Source organism: Ornithorhynchus anatinus, chromosome 19 (assembly GCF_004115215.2).
Source record: "Ornithorhynchus anatinus isolate Pmale09 chromosome 19, mOrnAna1.pri.v4, whole genome shotgun sequence".
Lineage (NCBI taxonomy): Eukaryota > Metazoa > Chordata > Mammalia > Monotremata > Ornithorhynchidae > Ornithorhynchus > Ornithorhynchus anatinus.
Window position 1 is genome coordinate 33,662,158 of NC_041746.1, and position 21,839 is coordinate 33,683,996.

Genomic DNA, 21,839 nt, shown 5'->3' on the forward strand with positions numbered 1-21,839 from the left:
CATCACAGGAGGAAGGCAGACAGACAGGCAGACACATTCCAATTACACTAATACACCTTGTAAACATCAAATATTTTTATTTGCAGATTAAAGAGCCCGGATGCTCCCAACAGCCCTGTTGGGCTGATTCCCGGGCTGCTGCTGCTAACAGGATTTGCTTTGGTTAAAATAGATAGGTTTACTTCTCTTGTTCTTTCCTTTTTGTATTTCTTAACCCTCTTGACTCTTCAGGGGATTAAATGGGACTTTTGCCACTAGCTCTCTAAGATTACAATCATGTGCCTGGAGGTCTTTTAGCATCAGCAGAGCCTCGGTATATTTGTATATACTTATTTGTATACGCAATAACTTATACAGAAATTTAATCTTGAACACATGTGTACCACTTCCTTGTCTTCTCCTTGTTCTTCCTCATCCTCCCACTATTTGTAAATCCTCTCTGGCTGTGTCCTCCGTTAGACTGTCAGCTCCCAGGGAGGCAGAGGTAGCTTGCTTCCCACATACTCTAAGCGCTGAGAAGAAATGCTTTGACTTCGGGACACATTCACTGAGGACTCAATTGACTGATTTTGACTTGGGGGAAACTGATGCGCTCTTTCTACTTCTTTTTTTCTGGTTCCTGCTCTTTTTTTAAGAAGGTCTGGCCCCAGGGCAGCTGGGATTCCCACCCTCTGCAACAACAAGGACCCACCTGGGCTTCAGAGCCCAGAATTATAATACAGAAACCAGGACGGTCTGTATCCAAACAGTGTACCATCTCCCCAATCCCCACTCCTTTCAGCTCCTCAGTCCTGCTCAGGATTTCTCAGTATTAGAGTGGTTTTTCAATGTCAGCTGACTTTCTCCCCATGATTCCTGCTGAGGGAGCAAACGCCTGTAGCCAACACTGCTTGAGAGCCGGACCCGACACAAAACTGCAACATCCAAAAACGTGACTAGTTGAATCCATATCAGTCCTCCCAGTTGACAGACCTCAACACTTGGGCTTCCTGTGGCTCTTCTGCATGCAGTTTACATTCCCTGTTACTTCAGGGCTAGCTCCACTACATACATACGCCCCTCTCCTTCTGCCTCCTACTGTCAATTATCTTAGTGTCTGTCCTGAGTTGTGCATGTGTGCATATGCAAGTGCATGCACACACACACAAACACACACACAGAGCAAGCTCCTTGAGGGCAGGGATCGTGTCTTCTAACTCTGTTGAAAGCTTCCCAGCAATTACTACAGTGCTCTGTTCACAGACTTTGAGCTCAAGCTTTGAGGACAAGATCACATCTACTAACTGGTATAGTCTCTCAAGTGCTTAGTTTAGTGTCTGCTCACATTAGATGGTGAACTCCTTGAGGGCAAGGATTTCATCTACTAACTCTATGAGACTCTCCCAAGTACGTAAGAACAGTAACTGAACAATCCTACAGTCAACTAATGGCACTGAATGCCTAGGGTTTGCAGCAGTCAACAGATGAGGTTCCAACGCAGCAAGTCATCAAATCCTTGAGATTTTTTTTCTAGTTGTTAAGCACTTTTCTAGTCAGGCACTGGACTAAGCACTGGGGTAGAGACTAGCTAATCAGGATGGACACAGTCCACATCCCACATTCATTCATTCATTCATTCAATAGTATTTATTGAGCACTTACTATGTGCAGAGCACTGTACTAAGCGCTTGGAATGAACAAGTCGGCAACAGATAGAGACAGTCCCTGCCGTTTGACGGGCTTACAGTCTAATCAGGGGAGACGGACAGACAAGAACAATGGTAATAAACAGAGTCAAGGGGAAGAACATCTTGTAAAAACAATGGCAACTAAATAGAATTAAGGCGATGTACAATTCATTAACAAAATAAATAGGGTAATGGAAATATATACAGTTGAGCGGACAAGTACAGTGCTGTGGGGATGGGAAGGGAGAGGTGGAGGAGCAGAGGGAAAGGGGGAAAAGAGGGTTTAGCTGCGGAGAGGTAAAGGGGGGGGGGTGGTAGAGGGAGTAGAGGGAGAAGAGGAGCTCAGTCTGGGAAGGCCTCTTGGAGGAGGTGAGTTTTAAGTAGGGTTTTGAAGAGGGGAAGAGAATCAGTTTGGCGGAGGTGAGGAGGGAGGGCGTTCCAGGACGTGGCCCAGGGGTCGACGGCGGGATAGGCGAGACTGAGGGACGGTGAGGAGGTGGGTGGCAGAGGAGCGGAGCGTGCGGGGTGGGCGGTAGAAAGAGAGAAGGGAGGAGAGGTAGGAAGGGGCAAGGTGATGTAGAGCCTTGAAGCCTAGAGTGAGGAGTGTTTGTTTGGAGCGGAGGTTGATAGGCAACCACTGGAGTTGTTTAAGAAGGGGAGTGACATGCCCAGATCGTTTCTGCAGGAAGATGAGCCGGGCAGCGGAGTGAAGAATAGACTGGAGCGGGGCGGCACATGATGCTCACAGTCTTAATTCCCATTTTACTGACGAGGTAACTGAGACACAGAGAAGTTAAGTATCCAAGGTCTCACAGCCGACAAGTGGCAGACAGGATTAGAACCCATGTCCTTCTTACTCACAGGCCCATGCCCTATCCACTAGACCATGCTACTTCCCTAAAAGTAAGACTTCCAAGAGTAAGGATTGGGAACAGCTCAGAGAAGAGGTGAGGTTGGGGAGACCTGAGTAAAACAGGAAGCCTCCCCTGTAGCCAGGGCATCTGATCATTCTGGACTGTCCAGGCATACAGCCACCCAGCAGCTGAAACTATTTATTGAGCGGCTGCTAAATGAAACCACACTGTGCCCCTCTGAGAGGGGCACCAGAAACAAAGGAGATATTCCCTGCCCACCTGGAGAGTAGACTCCTAATGAGGGAAGCAAGCTCAAAATATGGACCGAGAGTAGAAACAGTCAGAAGATAATCTGATTATTAATCACCAAGAGTCAGCAACAAAGTGATTTCTGCGTGGTATGGGCAGATTTTGTGGGGCGAGGGTCTTCTTTCCTTTCCCTAACCAGAACTGCTTTGATTTGATCGTCGTGGCTGAGTTGACTGTCAGCAAAAAATGAAATTCACAATTCTGAATGGAAAGCAGTCTCCCTCTACCAGGTTATCAGGCCTGACCCCTCAGGAAGCCAAATCCTCCTCCTGCTCCTCCTACAAATTAGCATCACATCAGAGTACAAGAAGAAAGACTCATTTTCCTTTAGCTTTAGACAGACAAGATCATGTTCCCACAACTCAGATCACAGGGACCTGCTTTCTTGGTTTTTTGGGTTTCATATGAAATTCAGGATGACTCTGGCAAGGCAACGAAGAGCCACGTCCATCTGCAGAAAGAGGAACTTTCACAATGAGTAAACTCAGAGTGCTGACACAGGAGGGGAAGAATGTGGCCACAAGGAGATGAAGGGAAGAGAAGGAAGAGCAAAAGTGGGATCGTGACTGGCTGCCCTCAAAGCTTGCGTGCTCACACTCGTGCACGCGCACACGCCTGCTGCCATGGTCTCTTTTATGAGCTGTTTGATCTGCCCCTCAGACCAGGTTCTAACAAGATGATTCTTCTCCCCCTACACCCAACCCCTGGAACCAGCTGTGTTTATTCATCACCCGCCCCCTTCCCTCCTGCCCCCCAGTGGCTTCCCCAGACCCAGCTCTCCACATCTTACTCAGCAGCTGCTCCACTCCCAAACACACATGACTTCATAACTGTAACACCTTCTGCAGGTTTCTGATTGAAGACTCTGAACTGCCTACACTGGGAAGAAGTATTGAATACACCCACTTCTAAAGCCAAGAAATTTTGTAGCAATTCCTGGGTTCAGAGAAGTAGAGGAACCTTGTGGAGAGAGCGTTGGGGGCTGAGAATCAGGAGATCTGGGATCCAGGTCCAGCTCTGTCCCTGGCCGGTGGTGTGACCTCGGGTAAGACACTCTCTGAGCCTCATCTTCCTCAGCTGTAAAACTCTCTCCCTCTCAGACTATGAGTCCTGCCTGGAACAGAAACAGACTGTGACTCTGCTTGGCACATAGGGCTTAATAAATGCCAATCAAGGGTATTTTACTGAGCACATACTTTGTGCAGAGCACTGTACTACACGCTTGGGAAAGTATGATGCAACAGAATTGGTAGATGTGGTCCCTGCCCACAAGGAGCTGACAGTCTACTGTGCCATTATATAGATATCCCTATATTTATTTGCAAATACACACGTACATCTATAGGTAAATATTCCTGGGCTATGTACACTCAACAGCTCCAATGATAAAATTTACCTATGGTGTGGGAGAGGCTTGAGAAGACCACTGTGGGATGAATAATCTTGACCACACCGTGAATACAAAAAGACTGTCCTTTATTGTGGTACCCTGGTTTTCAATTTTGCTTCTTTGCCTCTAGCTTCCCTCAGAGCTTCAGCTCAGAGAGAGCAGCTCCTTTATTGATGGTTGTTTTGCGATGCTGTGGCAACCTACTGCCAGTTTTCAGCTGGGGCACAGCTGAGTCTCTGTTTAACCATGTCTTCTGGCCTTCAGTTTCCCAAATTCCGGCTTGGTGGCTGATGGCTGTTTGGGAATCTCCTGCAGCCGTCCACTTTCCTCCCAGGACTTCCAGTTACTGGTGGCTGGGTTGGCCTCACCCATCCCAGGGCCCAGAACACTGTTTGAGTGGTGGCACAACAAAGGAGATAGAGGCTGTGATTCCTGGCCCCCAAGGGCTGCCGCAGAGCCCTAGCTAAGGGTCTTCATTTCCAACCTTCTTTGCTACCTCCTCCATTGTTTGGCATAATATAAGGTGACTGACCTTTCTTGGTAGACTATGTAATAATGATAATCACTGGTACTTGCTGAACACTCACTGCATGCAGAAAACGGTACACTAGCTACACTAGGGAGTGTACCTTGGAGTTAGTAGACATGATTCCTATCCTCAAGGAGCTTGAAATTTACTGCATGCTGAGCACTGTACTGAGCACTTGGGTGAGTATAATGGAGTTAGTAGAAAGGATCTCTGCCCTCAAGGAGCTGGCAGTGCTAGTGGGGAGACAGGCACTGAAATAAATGACAGGCAGGAGTAAGAAGGAAAAGTGGATATTTACACGAGTTAGCGTTTAAATAATAAGATGTGTAAGAATCAGAGTAATGATATAAAATGTTCGTATGGATCAAAAGTAAAACTTATATTTCCACTACTGCTGTCTCCTCATCACAGAACTGTGCCCCAGCCCCACTCCACACCCTCTCCATTTTAGGCATCCCCCTACTACCATTCTCTCTGCACCTTCCTCAGAGACCCTTCTCTTAAAACCAGTCAACCCTCAGTAATTCCCTTGGATGAGTAAGCCCATTGTCCCTGCCATGGTATCTCAGCTGCCAGAGAAGAAATCATATTCAGTGAGAGGGTGGGCCCCCAGCACTTAGAGAAGCAGTGTAGCCTAGTGGAAAGAGCACGGGTCTGGGAATCAGAAGATGGGTTCTAATCTTGGCTCTGTCACTTGCCAGCAGCAGAAGCTTGAGCAAGTCACTTAACTTCACCCTTTGTCTCAGGTTTCTCTTCTGTAAAAAGAAGATTCAAGACCTGTTCTCCCTCCTGCCTAGACTGTGATGGCTTTGTGAAACAGGGGCTAGGTTTGACCTGCTTATCTTGTATCTACTCCAGTGCTTGGCACATAGTAAGCTCTTAAATACCACAACACTCTTTCTGAAACAGGATCCCCAGCCCTTGACCACAATCTGACAAATGAGGGAGCTTGTATCAAAGCAGAACCAGGCAGAAATGAGATGTTCAGATGAAGATGAGGATGGGGCAGAAAATAGCCCCCACTGCTGATTGGAATAAGTGAGGTTTGTGTGTAGGGACTGAGCGCGGGACAGACAGTCAGAAGCATGGGGCCTTCTAATCCTGGCTTTCCCACTGACTCACCCACATCCTTAGACCAGTCACTACTGTTCCCTTCCAGGGCAACCCCTTACTTGTTCTTGGCTGGCTCTTGGGAAGCCCTCCCATCCCCCACCACCCCGTCCCTCCACACCCACCCTACGGGGGAGCCTGAAATCACCCCGATCTGATGTGACCCAGGAATCCTTTCTATTCAAATGATCCAATTGAGTTTACCAGCCATAATCATAATACTGTAATAATGCGTTGACTTTGTAGAGCACTTTAATTTTCCAAAGCATCAATTATCTTATTTTGCTTTTACAACAGCCCTATGGGGCAGGGAGGGGCTGGGATCTCCATTTTTGCAAATAAGGAACTGAGGTTCAGAGAGGTCAAGAGACTTGCCCTAGGTCCCACAGCAGGCCAGGGGAAGAGCTGGGTTCTAATCCCAGTTCCGCCACTTGTCTATTGTGTGACCTTGGGCAAGTCACTTAACTTCTCTGTGCCTCACCTACCTCATCTATTAAATTGGGATTAAGATTGGGAGCCCCGAGGTGAGATAGAGACTGTGTCCAACCTGATTAAGCTTGTATCTACCCCAGCATTTAGAACAGTGCTTGACAAATACCATAATTATTATTATTAATAGAGCTGGAATTAGAACCTAGGTCTCCTGATTCCCAGTACCAGGCTCTTTCTCCCAGGCCACTGTTGCTCTGCATCCCTCAACTGAAAACCCACATTAGGGCTATTTTCAAAGATGCTGGAAGTGATAAGGAGATACAATAGTGAATTTAACTAAAGGCCTGGGGGAATTTGGTCAAGTCTTCTGGAAGGAGGCCCAGGAGTGTCTCTCCAGGACATTCAGTTCCAAATTCTTGTCAGACTTGGCCACTGGATACAGAATTCTGCTGACCCTGGCCAACAAGCCCTCACCTGGAAACCCCCGATGTTGATTCCACCTTCCTCCAACCAAGTTGGGATTTCTCTTCTGGGACAAACCCTAGAGCCACTGGGAACCCTCCACACAATGGAGAATCTGTAAGGGCCCATGTTTGAGGGCAAACCATGGAGGGTGCACTCCATACAGAGCAAATAAAGCCAGGACTGCTCCTGACCCCCAGATCCTCTGGCCTACCTGCCTTTGGAAAGGACCCCTCCACTCCAACCCCACAGCTCCAACAGGGGGTCCAGCAGGGAAACCACAGAACTAAAAGTCAATGTGAACGGGGAGACAGTGAAATCTAGTGGAGAGAGCACAGGGCTAGGAATTGGAAGCCCCAGGTTCAAGTCCCAGCTCAGTTACTGATGCTGTGTGGATTTGGTTAAGTCATAATCTCTCTGGGCCTCAGTTCCCTCAAATGTAAAATGAGGATAAAATACATGCTCTACCTTCCTCACCCCATGTTGGACAGAGACTGAGTCCGAACTGATTATGTGGTATCTACACCAGTGCCTAGCACATAATAGTCAGCTTTTAATAAATATTATAACAAAATAATGGGTCAAAAGTCAGGAAATTTGGGTTCTATTTCAGGCTGCCCTGACTCATTTTGTGACCTTGGGCAAGTGACTCGACCTCAGTTTCCTCATCTGTAGAATGGAGGAGATGAAGCAAGCCTCCATCTAGCAAAGAGCTGCTGGGATATGCCAGTATGCTTGAAGCAATAGAGGAGGGAAAGCACTATTGGGGGAAAAGATTTACTGCAGGGAGCAAATTCTCCAGAAGAGCCTGGAACCTCCCATTTGAGTCAGCACCAGCCACCATGGTTGTGTGCAGCTAGAATGGAGTAGGGCCACTTGGCACAAACATCCCACTGAATTTTTCTCCCTGACTCTAAAATAGAGCAGGAAGTCCACTTGGCACATTTCCAACCCCTTGCGCTCTCCCTGAATCTATTCAGAATCCCACCAAAGCACCTTAAATTCATCCATCAGGAGGCTGTACTGAGTGCCTACTGAGAGTGGGGCACTGTCCTAAGCACTTGGGAGAGCAAGGTAATAGCAAGACACATGTTCCCTGCCCTTGGGACAGCGGGCTTTAATAGGTGGTCATGAGTATGATACAGCAGCTTTAGAAGGTGTGAGTTTTCCTCTTTCATCGAAGCACCCTTGCTTGGTATATCTAAAATAAACTGGATCCAGCAAGGAAAAATGGAATCGATTTTGAAATCCTCTTGGGAGAATTAGTGGAACCTTAGTTATGCTCTCTGGCCTTCCTATGGCCAATATGCTCTCTGACAGTGGTCGTATGAAGGAATGGAGTCATTTTATAATGTAACTACCCAATTCAGCAGCACTGTACCCTTCCAAGTGCCTAGTACAATGCTCAGGACACAGTGAGCACTCAATCAATACCATTAATTGGTTACTCAATCAGGCAAACACAACTGTAATCATCCCTGTGTTACTATTTATTATGATTGTTATTTTGGTTATAAAGTGCTTACCATGACCAGAGCACTAAGATAGATGTTGAGACATTTGAGGGAAAAGAAATAATCAGATCAGTTTGTCTCTCAACCTTTATTCTGGGGAAACTGGTTAGAGAACTTAAATGTAGGCCTGAGAAAATGCCCTCTTCTTAGTGGTGCATTGGCCATGCTTTGGGAATACTGTGGAAATGGGAGGAGAAAACATCAACGAAAGAACTCAGTGGGGTTCCTCTCTATAGAACTTTTCATCCCCAAAAAGAGGTTTTAAAGGGGAAGTGGGGTCAGGGGCTTCACAGTCATCACACCCCCGCCCAGCTGTGTCTTTTCATCCCTTAGCCAGCCCAAGACCACCTGCTGGAGTGGCACATTGACTGAACAGGGCTTCAAGCCGCCCGTGGTCCCCAGGGAAGGGTGGATGCTGGGGAAAAGGCACCATGTGCCTTGTGTCCAGCCCCAAACAGCGAAACCAGGTTCGGAGGCGTTCTGGGGGCCGGGTGCACCTGGGTTCATTGGCCCCAGGACATCATGTCGGTAACTCGGCTACCCTGCAGATGCGCCAAGCGTGACCAGGCGGGGACCGTGGCTTTTCCGTGCGGTGCTCAGCGGGGCACTGGGGTGCAACTGACCGTGACAAGCAGAACAGGGGTGGGATGGCTGAACCCTCCCAACCCGAACCCCTTCAGGCTTGGAGTTCCTTTGGTGCACAATTCCTGGCACTTTGCCAGAATGACACTCTTCAACCCCTGCTGGCTGCCTCAGGAAAGGTCATCAGGCAGAAGCACTTCTGGAAGCAGCTGGCAGAACAAACTGGCATGGAGCCATTGAAGAAGCAGCAGGCAGGAGGGTGACAGGATAGGGCAGGAATGACTCTCTTTGAGTGGAAGCTTGGACAGGATAGAGAACACAAGAGGTAAGACAGAAAGCCCAACAAAGGCTCCCCAGCCAGAAGAGTGACAGTAGCAGAAAGAATCCTCATTTCTCATCAACCTGTTCAACCACTACCAAATGGATTGACCAGTGGTACAGTGTTCACATGTGGCTTCAAACAGTCCAGTGACACAATCCACAAATACAAGCAGAAATCAACAACAGGCCTGCCTCAGGCTGGTCCCACCCTTCTCTTCCTCCTGATTTGCTCCCATTGGACAGTAGCAGGAATAACGGTAATACACTAAGCACCCACTGGGTGCAAAGTGCTGTATTGAGCACTTGGAAAAGTACAACAATAGTATGAAAAACTTTCCCTGCCCAAGAGGTGCTTATATCTAGTGGGGGAGGTAACAAAATACATTTATGAATAGGTTCATCTGAATACATAAATGGACTGAAAAATTGATCACACTTACACATCCAAGTGTTGAAGGAGGGGTGAACTAATACATATATGCTAGAGGTGCCTGAAGGGTTGATGTATCTCTGGGTGTGGAAGTCAATCAGGGTAGGCTTGCTGGAGGAAGTGGGATTTTAGAAGGGCCTTCAAGGTGGAAGAGCTCAGCCCAGGGAATTTGGGAGCCTTCAGTATGGGCTTCTTTGAAGCAGGTATATTTTCTGTGTGAATCTCACAGAACAAATGTAATGCTGTGGTTGATCAATCAGTAGCTGGGTTCACTAAAACCTCCCCCTGAGCCCTGCCCCCTGGGCCCCCTTGTCTTTAGGCATAAAGAGCATCCTTAAATCCACTGTCTCCCTGAGGAGCTTCAGATCATCTCCCCCTAGAATGGCAGCTGGAGGGAGGAGAGGAGGAAAACAGCAGAGAGGCCCAGAAGCCCCCAACATTGAAGGTCAGTCCCCCGGACTCCCAGTCAGGGATGACCCACCCATAGAGTTGAGTCTCACACACCTGTGGCACCACTAAATCTCACACTTGGCATGACAAAGCAATAGAGTTAAGTCCACCCAGTGTCACTGAAAGGCCGTCGTCTTAGTCCTGAGACTTGAGTCCTTAGCCCTAAACCTGGACAGACCACATCAAGGACACAATTCCTGCAACGCTGGTTTGTGCAGCATCAACTGCTCCTTGGTCCCTGCCTGCCGTCTTTCCCCAGTGCCAGTCGCAAGGGGTCCAGGCACTTACGGGTTCTGCGAAATGTGCCCAATGTGCCCTTGCCTCCCTCCGTGCACCTCCCCACCCCCAGCCCCAAGTACATATGGTGTCTGCAGTTTTTATTTTCATCATAAAGGCAGCCTGAGAACAAAAAGCATATTTCCACAACCTATTAAGTACATTTTAGGGGATTTGTCAATGCTTATAATTCATAAACAGGGTAGCCTAGTGGAAAGAGCACGGGCCTGGGAGTCAGAAGACATGGATTCTAATCACAGCTCCATCACTTAGCTGCTGTGTGACCTTATACAAGTTACTGAGCTTTTCTGAGTCTGTTTCCTCATCTGTAAAATGGGGATGAAATACTTGTTCTCCCATCTAAAGGGACTTTGAGACCCATGTCTGACCTAATTATTTTGTATCTGCCCCAGGGCTCAGCACAGGGTTGCACATAGGTAAGTACTTACATGCCACAATGATCATTGTTAGTACTATAATCAGCACAGTATACTAAGTGGCAGCATGGCCTAGAGGATAGAGCACAAGCCTGGGAGTCAGAAGTCCCTGAGTTCTAATCCCAGCTCCACCACTTGTCTGCTGTGTGACCTTGGGCAAGACACTTCACTTCTCTGTGCCTCAGTTATCTCATCTGTGTAATGGGGATTTAGACTGTGAATCTCATGTGGGATAGGGACTGTGTCCAACCTGATTAGCTTGTATCTACCCCAGAGCTTAGAAGAGTGCTTGACACACAGTAAGTGCTTAACAAGCTCAATAAATACTATTGAATTAATGAATGAATGAACAAGTACCATCATTATTATAATTAGCCCCATCTTGACTTTCAATATACATTCAGTTCGGCAAGGCCAAGGCTACTGCTCTTGCCCTCGGCAACTCAGAGGATCGGCAGTAGAGGTCACGAGATGATTTTTTGATGTCATCGCAAGGGCACCTGGGCAACCCACGGCCATTTCTGTTCTCCCCCAAGGAACCACAACTCCAAGACCTCGACCAGGGGAATGAGCCCAGCCGTGCCTGCAGCTGGAGCTCTCAGCTGTGCTGCCTGATTCTGGCAAGTCCCTCCCCTGAGCTCCCAGCTGAGAGGCCAAAAGAGCAGCCGGGCCTGGCTGGGACACCGCCGTGCTCACTCAAGAATATTATTACTGTCATGTTCCAGGCGAGGTGATGCTGCCACCACAAAATTTGGGTAAGCAGCAATTGCAAAATGCACATCTGCCAAAGCCCAGCTGTCCAGGCCAGAGGGGCAATCACCCAGAGACATATGTTTGACGTGGCATACAAAGGAGAGGAAAAAACTAAAGCCAATAATAATGTTGGTATTTGTTAAGCGCTTACTATGTGCAGAGCACTGTTCTAAGCGCTGGGGTAGACACAGGGGAATCAGGTTGTCCCACGTGGGGCTCACAGTCTTCATCCTCATTTTACAGATGAGGTAACTGAGGCACAGAGAAGTTAAGTGACTTGCCCACAGTCACAGAGTTTACATATACAGCACCTCAGAGCTGAATATGCAACCAGGGCTCCTCACACTGGCCTTGGAACCATCAGGGTCCTCACTTCTTCTTCCAAGACATCTCCCTCCCAGGTCTTGGCCAGAGATGATAGATCTCCCCTTCGGGGGAGCCCATTGGTTGCAGGTGCCTGGGTTCAACAGGGAGAGATCAGTCGGAGATAGTTGCCTGCCCAGGTTATCGATCCCTAGTGGCTGAACACCTACTGTGTGCAAGGCACTGTTGCAAGCACTTGAGAGAGTATAAGAGTTAGAAGACACTGTCCCTGACCTCAAAATGCTTACAGTCCAGCGACTGTAACGATCTATGTAGGAGCAGTATACAGTTTGTTTGGGCCAGATTTGGCTATTTCAGCCCATGCCTACCTGAAATCACACAGCCTTGAGGATCCTTAGAGGTTCTGGGGCCTGAATTAGCCCAGTGACTGCTGTGGAAGGTCATCAGCACGGTCCACTGGTACCCAAGGTGGATCCCCAGACCCCACCCTCAAGGCATGCCCTCTAGCAGGGCAAGGCCCTACCCCACTGCCAGGTGAGAGGACAGGCAAAAGAGACCCCCTGGGGGGAGGCTGCAGTTGCATGCCATCTGTACATGTGCTGCACTGAACTTGAGCCCCAGAGCAGGCTCTGCCAGCTCACTCTTCTCAGGTCAGCCCTTCACTGGACAGACTGCCTTGGCTCATCCAACACTGCTCTGGCCATTGTCTTCATGAGTGACGAAGACCCACAAGCCCGATCAAATGCCCAACATTCAAGGACTCATAAACCCACTTTCTTCAGGAAATAAAAGGGCAAACACCAGTCAGCAGAATCTCTCCTCTCCCATCTGACTTGGGGCTCAGTTTGCAGTCTCCATTCAGGCTCTCTGCACTCCACCAGCTGGACTGTCTCTTCATCCTGACAGAGACCTAGTGAGGACCTGTGGCCAGGACAAGGCTGGTCACTGGTCTCTCAGAGGAGGCAAGGGGCAAAGCAGACACCACAAGCCACTGACAGCTTTCAGTGTACTCTGGCTCCCCTCTGCCCACCCCAGGTAGGAACAGGTATGAAGTGCAGAAGAGTGCTCACAGCAGACAGCATCTTGGAGATGCTCTGGCAATTCTTTGGGACCCCAGAAGCAGAGGAAAAGCATGCCCAGATGCATCTCAGTGGCTTCTAATCAAGAGAAGCAGCGTGGCTCACTGGAAAGAGCCGGGGCTTTGGAGTCAGAGGTCATGGGTTCGAACCCCGGCTCTGCCACTTGTCAGCTGTGTGACTTTGGGCAAGTCACTTAACTTCTCGGTGCCTCAGTTCCCTCATCTGTAAAATGGGGATGAAGACTGTGAGCCCCACGTGGGACAACCTGATTCCCCTGTGTCTACCCCAGCGCTTAGAACAGTGCTCGGCACATAGTAAGCGCTTAATAAATACCAACATTATTATTATTATTATTATTAACATGTACCTACCCCACTTAACAGCAGATGCATCAAAGCCTCATTTTCCAGCCCTACCAAAGTAGAAACTTTAGAAAAGTCCAGCAACCACAGCAGCCCACTCCCCTATCTGCCACCCCTGGGGGGGAGGGGGGAGAGGGAGCAAGGGCAGGAGGAGATGGACTTACAACCACCTCCACATCCCATTTTCAGCTGAGGCTGCCAAATGAAGGGCCTAGCTTCTATCTCAGAACGTGAGATGTCTGACAAGAAGGCGGAAGCAGGTTCACATGATGGGCCACATAAACACAGACTTCAGAAGACAAGCAGCTGTCAACACTTTCACCTTCCACTTTCTAAATAGTGCTGATGGGGCCAAGTTTCATTTCACTTGTGTGGACACTTTCCTTGCTGGGGGACTCTGCTCGGAGAGGGGAGAAAGACAAATGGGGAGAGCCCAGTTTCATATCTGCTTCATGGAAGCGGATGTTGCTGGAGGGGGCCATATTTAAATCCAAAACTTCCCTAAATCATCCCAAGTTAACTCAGAGCGGTTTGGGGGTGAAGTGGGCGGGGGGGAGAAGAGAGGGAAGAAACCCACATTTCCACAAAAAGCCTGGCTAACATTTAATTGCTCAGGTCAGTGCTACTTATTAAGCACCTGACTTGCGCAAGGAATTGAAATAAATGCTTGTGAGGTAAGACAAAGTTCCTGACCTCAGGGATCTTAGAATATAATGGTGGGCATACATGAATTATTCCAGATAAAGGAGCAGAGGAAGAACTTGGATAGAACAGGAAGTGGCCCAGTTGTGAACAAGGACACTTGGACACTTGGTTTGCTGTATTTGTGGGAGGTCCCAGAATAGGTGTAGATCAAGAGCACAGCTACCTTGGGAGTGGTACTTTTTGAATTTTAAATCCATTAAATCAAAAATGGAAGAAAAAAACAATGGTATTTTTAAGCACTTACTGGGTGCAGAGCACTGTACTAAGTGCTTGGGAAAGAACAATACAACAGAGTAGGTAGACACATTCCTACAACAGAGTAGTTAGACACATTCCCTGTCCGCAGTGAGTTTACAGTCTAGAGGGGGAGCTAAAAGTCATTTTTATAATTTATAGATATATATAAAATATATATATAGATATACCCAGGTGTGGTGGGGCTGAGGGTGAGAAATGCCAAATGCCTAAAGGGCACAGATCCAAGTGCCTAAATAATGCAGAAGAAATCAAACTAAGGCTGATCCTAGTCACCAATATTAGACACAGGAAATATGAGAGAAATAAATATTCATTATGGCCAAGTGGAAAGATGAGACCTGAGGTCTAGTCCCCACTTGCTGGCTGTGTGACCTTGAACATGTCAGTTAACCTCTCTGAACCTGTTTCTTCTGCAGGAAATGTAGATAGGGTACCAGTTCTACTTCCCTGTGAGATTGGGACTGTATCTGATGTGATTATCTTGGATTTACCCCAGGGCCTGTCACATAGTAACTGTTCAGTAAATGCTACCAGTATTATTATTCCAGTGCTGAGTACCAGGAAACATTCTAAGTGCTTAGGAGAGTTCAACAGAAGTGAGACTTGTTCAATCAATAAGCCGTATTTATTAAGTGTCTACTGTTTGCAGAGCACTGTACTAAGTGCTTGGGAGAGTACAATATACCAGATTGGTAGACATGATCTTTGCCTATAGCAAATTTATGTTCCCTGCCCTCTGGGAGCTCACTGTCTAAACATGAGAGGAAGAGGCTGGAAATCAGGAGTCCTACATTTAATTTTTGAGTTAGTTCTTGTCCCTGGGCTCATGGGCCTCTAGTAAATGCAGAATGAAGAATAATCCTAAGATCCCTACCTCCTGCCTGTCCCTGCACAGATCATTTTTCTAAAATAAATAAATAAAACAACCAACCACTCAGCTTTTAACTTCCTACTCTTCAAGAACCTTCAGTAGTTGTTCACCCACCACCTCAGACAGAAACTCCTCTCCATTGGCTTTAAAGCACTCAATCAGTTCATCCCCTCTCACCTTATATAGCTGATCTATTACAGTCCAGCCCACACACTTCACTCCTATAATGTCAACCTGTTCACTGTACCTCAATCTGCTATGTCTTGTCCTTGACTACTGGCCCACCACCTGCCTCTAACCTTGAAATCCTCCCCCTCCATATCTGACAGTTCATCACTCTCCTGCCTTCAAAGTCCTCCTAAAATCATATCTCTTCCAAAAGGCCTTCCCTTCCAAAGCCCCTCATTTCTCCTACTCCCTCTCCCCTCTGCATCACCTTTGCACTCAGATCTGTGCCCTTTCAACAGGTAATACTTGCCCCACTGTCAGCCCCACAGTACTTATCTACATATCTTTATACCCTAACTAGTTTATTTTAATGTCTGTCTCCCCCTCTAGATTGTAAGTGCCTCCGGGACAGATATGTCAACCAAATCTACTGTTCTCTCCTAAGTGTTTAATACAATGCCCTACATACAGTAAGCATTCATACCATACATACAATCGACTGACATCTGTTCAGGCTCTACTGAAATCACAACTCCTACAAACAGGATGCCTTCCCTGACTTATCTGTAAATCAACATGGCCTAATAGAGTATGGGCCTGGAAATCACAGAACATGGGTTCTAATCCTAGCTCTGCTAACTGCCTTCTGTGTGACCTTGGCCAAATCATTTAACTTCTCTGGGCCTCAGTTTCCTCATGTGTAAAATGGAGATTCAATACTTGTTCTCATGGCTACTTAGACTGGGAGCCCATTTGGGACAGGGATTGGGCTTGACCTGATTAAGTTATATGATGATGATGGTATTTGTTAAGTGCTTACTATGTGCAAAACACTGTTCTCTAACCCAGAGCTTAACTACCAGCCTTGGTACATAGTAAGCACTTATTACTACTAATAATTATAATTGTGGTCACTTAAGAATCTCTCATCTCCCAAACTGGGCCACCTAAGCCCTTGAATACTAACTCCTCACTTCTTCATTGTACTTATGTAGAGATCTTTATACTCTGCTACTTTCTCCTCCCTATTATTTTAGTGTCTGTCTCCCCTTCTAGATCACAACATCCTTGACAGCTGGGATCTTGTCTACTGATTCTCTTCCAAGTACTCAATACACTACTCTGTAAGAGTAAGCACTCAATAGATATCACTGATTGATCTTTCACCTGACAGTACCACAGATGTGTCTTGAAGATGACTGCTGAGCTGTAGCTTCTTTGATTGGCTATCTCCCAGGCAATCTGAGCAAGGCCATGTCTATGCATTAAAAATCAATGTACCAGGGTCAAAGAGATACTTAGGAGCAATTAAATGACCTAAACGCAAACCGTATGTCAGCCTAGACTTTTTCAGAAGATTTTCCTTTATTCACAGTCAGAATAAGTAAACTGTAGACTTGAAAGTGAAACTAGTTGGAAAAAAAAACTACGGTCTTCTCCCATCCCCAAAGTTGAGAAGCTTTTACTGTTATTAGAAACAGTAAAAGCTTTCCAACTTTGGGGCCAAACTTTCCTTCTGCTTCATTTGAAAGTGGAGGGTTCAGCTGAAGGGTTCAGCTGACCAAGCCCAGGATTCGTAGGCCTCCAGATATTTGGCTGCAATGCAAACCTCAGGGCTAGTATCCCTTTAGATTGTGAGCCACATGTGGGATAGGGACTGGATCTGATCTGATTCTATCATATCCACCATAGTGCTTAGCACATAGTAAGCACTTGTCAAATACCACAATTATTATTATTGTACACTCAGCATACTGGAGCATGAACAGAAGATAGGATGCACTATGGTCATACTGTACTCTCTCAAGCACTTAGTACAGTGTTCTGCACATAGTAAGCACTTAATAAATACGATTGAACGATATAGCTACAAGTGAAGCCATATATGCAAGTCTATTTTTGTATTCAGGTAAACTTAGAGATGTGGCCATTTTTCACAACTGTAGCTCTCCAGACTCTTTTTGAGAAGAATGGAGATGTCTCTTCACATCTAGAAATTGCACACAATGACTTTTAAGTTAAATCAGATGATCAGCATGGGACGTTTGTTGCTTATTTCTACATGGCTTTTAATTGTAATCTTATGCTAATTTAATATTATCCTCATGTTTGATATGTATTAGGCAGTTGAAAATGTATACTGCACCCCGTAATGAAAAATGAAATGTATATAACAATGTGAAATGCAGAGTATGGTGTAAATATCAACATGTCAAATACTCTTACAGGAGACATGCGTATACAACACCGACCTTTCATAGAAAAGGGATTAAACTGATTTGCTGTAATTATACAAATCAACTCCAATCATTTTTAAATCTGAGGCAAGAAAATACTGGTGTAATTTTGCCAATTGAGAAAAATGAACAGTGCCCAACACTTCCTTGTGAAAGTCAGAACAAGAATCAGAGTCCACTCACGATCCTGAAATGCTGCAGTATCATTATTTCACGGTGTCTCCCCTCCCATGCCCCAGTAACTTGTCCCCGACCTCTGGTTGCCATGGTCACAAGTTCTGCTGGGTGACCTTGGACAAGTCACTTAACCTCTCTGGGCCTCAATCTTAACAGGAAAATGAGGATAAAATTCCAACTCTCCTTTCCTCTTAGACCATGAGCCTGGGGTGGACACTGACTATCTAATATGATTCCCCTGAATCTACCCCAGGGCTTAGCTGATAGTAAGCCCTTAGGAAATTCCATCATTGTTATAGTGGCAGTGAGTTCCAGTTCACCTTTTACTGCTCCTCCAAAGCCTCTCTCCTCCAATAGGCCTTCCCCAACTAAGACCTTATTTCCTCTTCTACCACTCCCTTCTCTGTCACCCTTGCACTTTAATTTGCACCCTTTATTCACCACTCCTTCAGTCCCATAGCACTTATACACATATTTATTATTAAATGTACTTACATTTAAATGCCATATTGGTAATTAATTTACATTAATGTCTGTCTCCTCCTCTAGACTATAAGCTTGTTGTAAGCAGGGAAAGTATCTACCAATTCTGCTATATTTTTCTCTCCCAAGCACTCAGTACAATACTCTGCATATAGTAAGCTCTCAATAAATATGTTTGATTGATTCCTTTTCCTCACCTAAAGCATTTATGATGTGTTTATCCATGTGTGGCCGAGCAAGCTAAGCACATGTCTGGCCAATAGGAATTTGCCTCCTCTATGAACCTGTGCTAATGCGCGAGGTCGCACTGTAGCAAACACTCACACATATGTTATCACTGAGAAGAAGGATCAGTCAGCCAATCACATTTGAGTGCTTACTCTGTGCAGAGCACTATACTAAGTGCTTGGAGAAGCAGCATGGCTCAGTGGAAAGAGCCCACACTTGGGAGTCAGAGGTCATGGGTTCTAATCCCGGCTCCGTTGCTTGTCAGCTCTGTGACCTTAGGCAAGTCACTTCACTTCTCTGTGCCTCACTGACCTCATCTGGAAAATGGGGATGAAAACCATTAGCCCCAGGTGGGACAACCTGATTCCCTGTATCTACCCCAGTGCTTAGAAGAGTGCTTGGCACATAGTGCTTAACAAATACCAACATTATTATTACAACAACAAATTCCCTGCCCTACCATGAGCTTACAGTCTAGAAGAAAAGAAAGTCAGCTTTCTAATGCTGAGCAAAGGCCCTCACTTTACGCCTTAGAGAAACAGGCCAGAGACTCTCCAAATTATTAAAAACTTCAAAAAGTGAAAAATATTGGGATCCACTTACCATACTGCTTCCCAACCTGGCCCAAAGCCTGCCTCCCCTTTGCAGACAATAGAAGAGGTCTGCCCATGTATAGAGAAGCTGTGTGACCTAGTGGAAAAACCACAGACCTGGGAGTTAGAGATCCTGATTAATCCCAGCTCTTCCAGTTGCCTGCTGGGTGACTTTGGGCAAGTCACTTCATTTCACTGTGCCTCAGTTTCCTCATCTGTAAAACAGGGGTTAAATCCTCTGATTTGGGCTGTGAGCACCACATGAGACAGGCATAGTGGCCAACCCAATTATTTTGCATCTACTTAAGTGCTTAGAACAGTGTCTGATACATAAGCCCTTAACCAGGGCTTAGAACAGTGCTTTGAACATAGTAAGCACTTAAATACCACCATTATTATTATTATTATTAACAAATACCATTAAAAAAATAAGGGAGGTGGGGGAAGAAATATTTGGATGAGAGAAGAACTGACATTTGAATCGAGTTCTACAACACACTACTCCCACTCACAGGACTTGGGAGTTGGTTTCCTATTTATGTTACCTCTGTGCTCCTGGACTGGGGTTAGCCCAGTGAAATGTCCTTCCCCGCCCTAACCCACTCCCCTCTCACCCCTCCCCCAACCTCCCAGGCAGCCTATGGGAGTCTGTCCCCTGGATTTCCAGAAACCTCTATTGTCTTGGCTCTGCTACAGCTCCCAGTGCCCAAGGCCAAAGGCTAATTATTCTGGGAATATCCCAGGCAAAACAATGATTTCATGGAATTCTTACCTTTGTTGGTTATTGCCTTTTGTGATATTTCAGGTATGTGACTCTCCAGACAAGAGGCTTCCAGGGGATATTCTAATCTTAAATTTCCTCCTACAGTCGTGGGAGAAAGGGTCTGTTTGGGAGAGCCAAACCCCATGTGCACAAAGTTCAGACTAAAAAGAAAACAAACACAGTTGTGTCCAGTAAGGAGACCCCTTTTCTAGCCCTGGGCAAACTGATTACCAGGGACCTGAACTGCTGCATATCAATAGCCGGATGGCTAATAACTTCAATAAACTGTGTGCTTTGTGGCCATTGTTAAACTGTTTGGAAAAAGGTTATAAATTAAATTTGGCCTCAACCTGAGTTTTAGGAACCTCATCAGCAAAGCTCAGACTTCTGGGTTCAAAGGTCAGACCCATTAACCCTGTTTTAACTTCCTCAAGGAAGAAGCCTCTGTTTCAGACTTTCTCCCAATGCTTGCTTGTTCACATCACAAAGAATTTTAACGGCATTATTTCAAGGTCCTCGGTCCTGGTCCCACTCACTCCCGTCCCCCAAACAAAAAAAGCCTAACTTGCACAATGCTTCCTGTTTCTGTGAACACAGGGAATGAAACCCTCTTGCTCAACAGTGGGTAGCCAAGGTACCAACATTTCAAATAACTTGTGCTATCTAGGGAAGCGGCGATAACTTTTTTTCAAAAAGGGGAGGGGGGGGAAAAAAAGAGGCCCGTGATACCTTATTGAGGAAGCTTAGCCCTTAAATCCAGGCTGGCTAACTAGGGTCTTAGAGGCTAATCCTGCCCAACTCCCATCTGGAGAGCAGCCTAATTCAGCTGTCCATGTTGAGCCGTGTGCAAACTCAGCTTTCTGAGCCTGAAGCACGGGTAGTCTGCCCACATTTCTGAGTGTGCCCAGCTATGCATCGCTGTCCTACATGCTGAATCACGTCCACATCGGCCACTCTACCTGGACCAGCCGGAAGGTTTACTTGCTCCAGGTCAGGGACAAGAAGAAACATGAAAATTTCTTTCCAGGATTGTTTCCTCCAGAAATCAAGTGCTTCCAGTGACCTCATCCCCCTGGTCCTTCTATGTACCCACTTGTCTCTGCCCATACGTGCATGTGCACCCACTGACACGCACACACCCCACGCACACTGTTTTATTCAGGATTGACCTGGGGGATTTACATGGGATTAAACTATGCCAGATCCATGTTAGTAAGGCAACCGGCCCATTCCCAGAAGGTGGCACCAGCAAAGAGGCAGTCTAGAGATCTGCCCCTGCCCCACCTCCCACCCCACAGTGACCGGGAGAATGGCTGCCCCTGGCCTTCCTGTCTGAATTGGACTTTAATGAAGAGATGGCAGGACCACTCTCCATCTCCAAGACCAAAGCTCAGCCTCCTTTCCCATGATGCTGGCTTCACAGACAGGCCCGGTAGTGCCTGTTTGCTGAAGCCTGCCATGCCTCTTTCCAGGGAATGGGACTGGAAATCATTGCTTTGTGAACACCTATCATGCACACAGAGCTCTGTGCTAGCCATTTACTGCCTGCAGAACACTGTTCCAGGTGTTTGACAGCATGCAATAGAAGGGGAAAATAAACTTTCTGCTCAAACTAGTATAGGGATGGCCTAATCATGTGACCAAAATATGGTCTCAAATGGCCCCGCTGATTTCCAAGGGGAGGAAATGCTCAGGTTTCCAACCATTTACCTAACATCCACTTGGAGCTACATCACATACTGACATTGCCAGGCACAGTCACACACACAGGGGAACTTAGCATCAGAGATGCCATCTTTGGAAACCAAGGACTAGTATGTATTAATCATACTACCAAAAACCCACACCAGTCCCAACAATATTAAAACTCTGCTAATACTGTATTTCACTGAGCATTTACTATGAGCTAAGTAACTGGGCTATGTGCCAGAGCAGACTCAGGATAATTAGCCAAACACAGTGCTCATATTTTGGGTCTCCTCAAGCTGGGCTGAGGGAGGCTGGGAGCTTAGCTTAACTGCTGTGGGGCCATCACCCTCACTGGGTGAGCACCTGTGGTCCTAGCCACCAAGTAG

At 46.7% G+C, this 21,839-nt stretch overlaps 1 long non-coding RNA gene across 2 annotated transcripts in view; it reads right to left on the reverse strand.

The window, feature by feature from the left end:
• Positions 1 to 21,839, reverse strand: part of LOC114805753 — a 186,128-nt gene that overhangs the window by 157,945 nt on the left and 6,344 nt on the right. The window contains exon 3 of one of the 2 annotated variants that reach the window (XR_003753774.1): positions 19,016 to 19,098. The exons of the other annotated variant lie outside the window; for it this stretch is intronic. This is a non-coding gene — a long non-coding RNA (uncharacterized LOC114805753). Of the gene's footprint in view, positions 1 to 19,015; positions 19,099 to 21,839 lie in introns of those variants that run through there. 2 annotated transcript variants of the gene reach the window in all.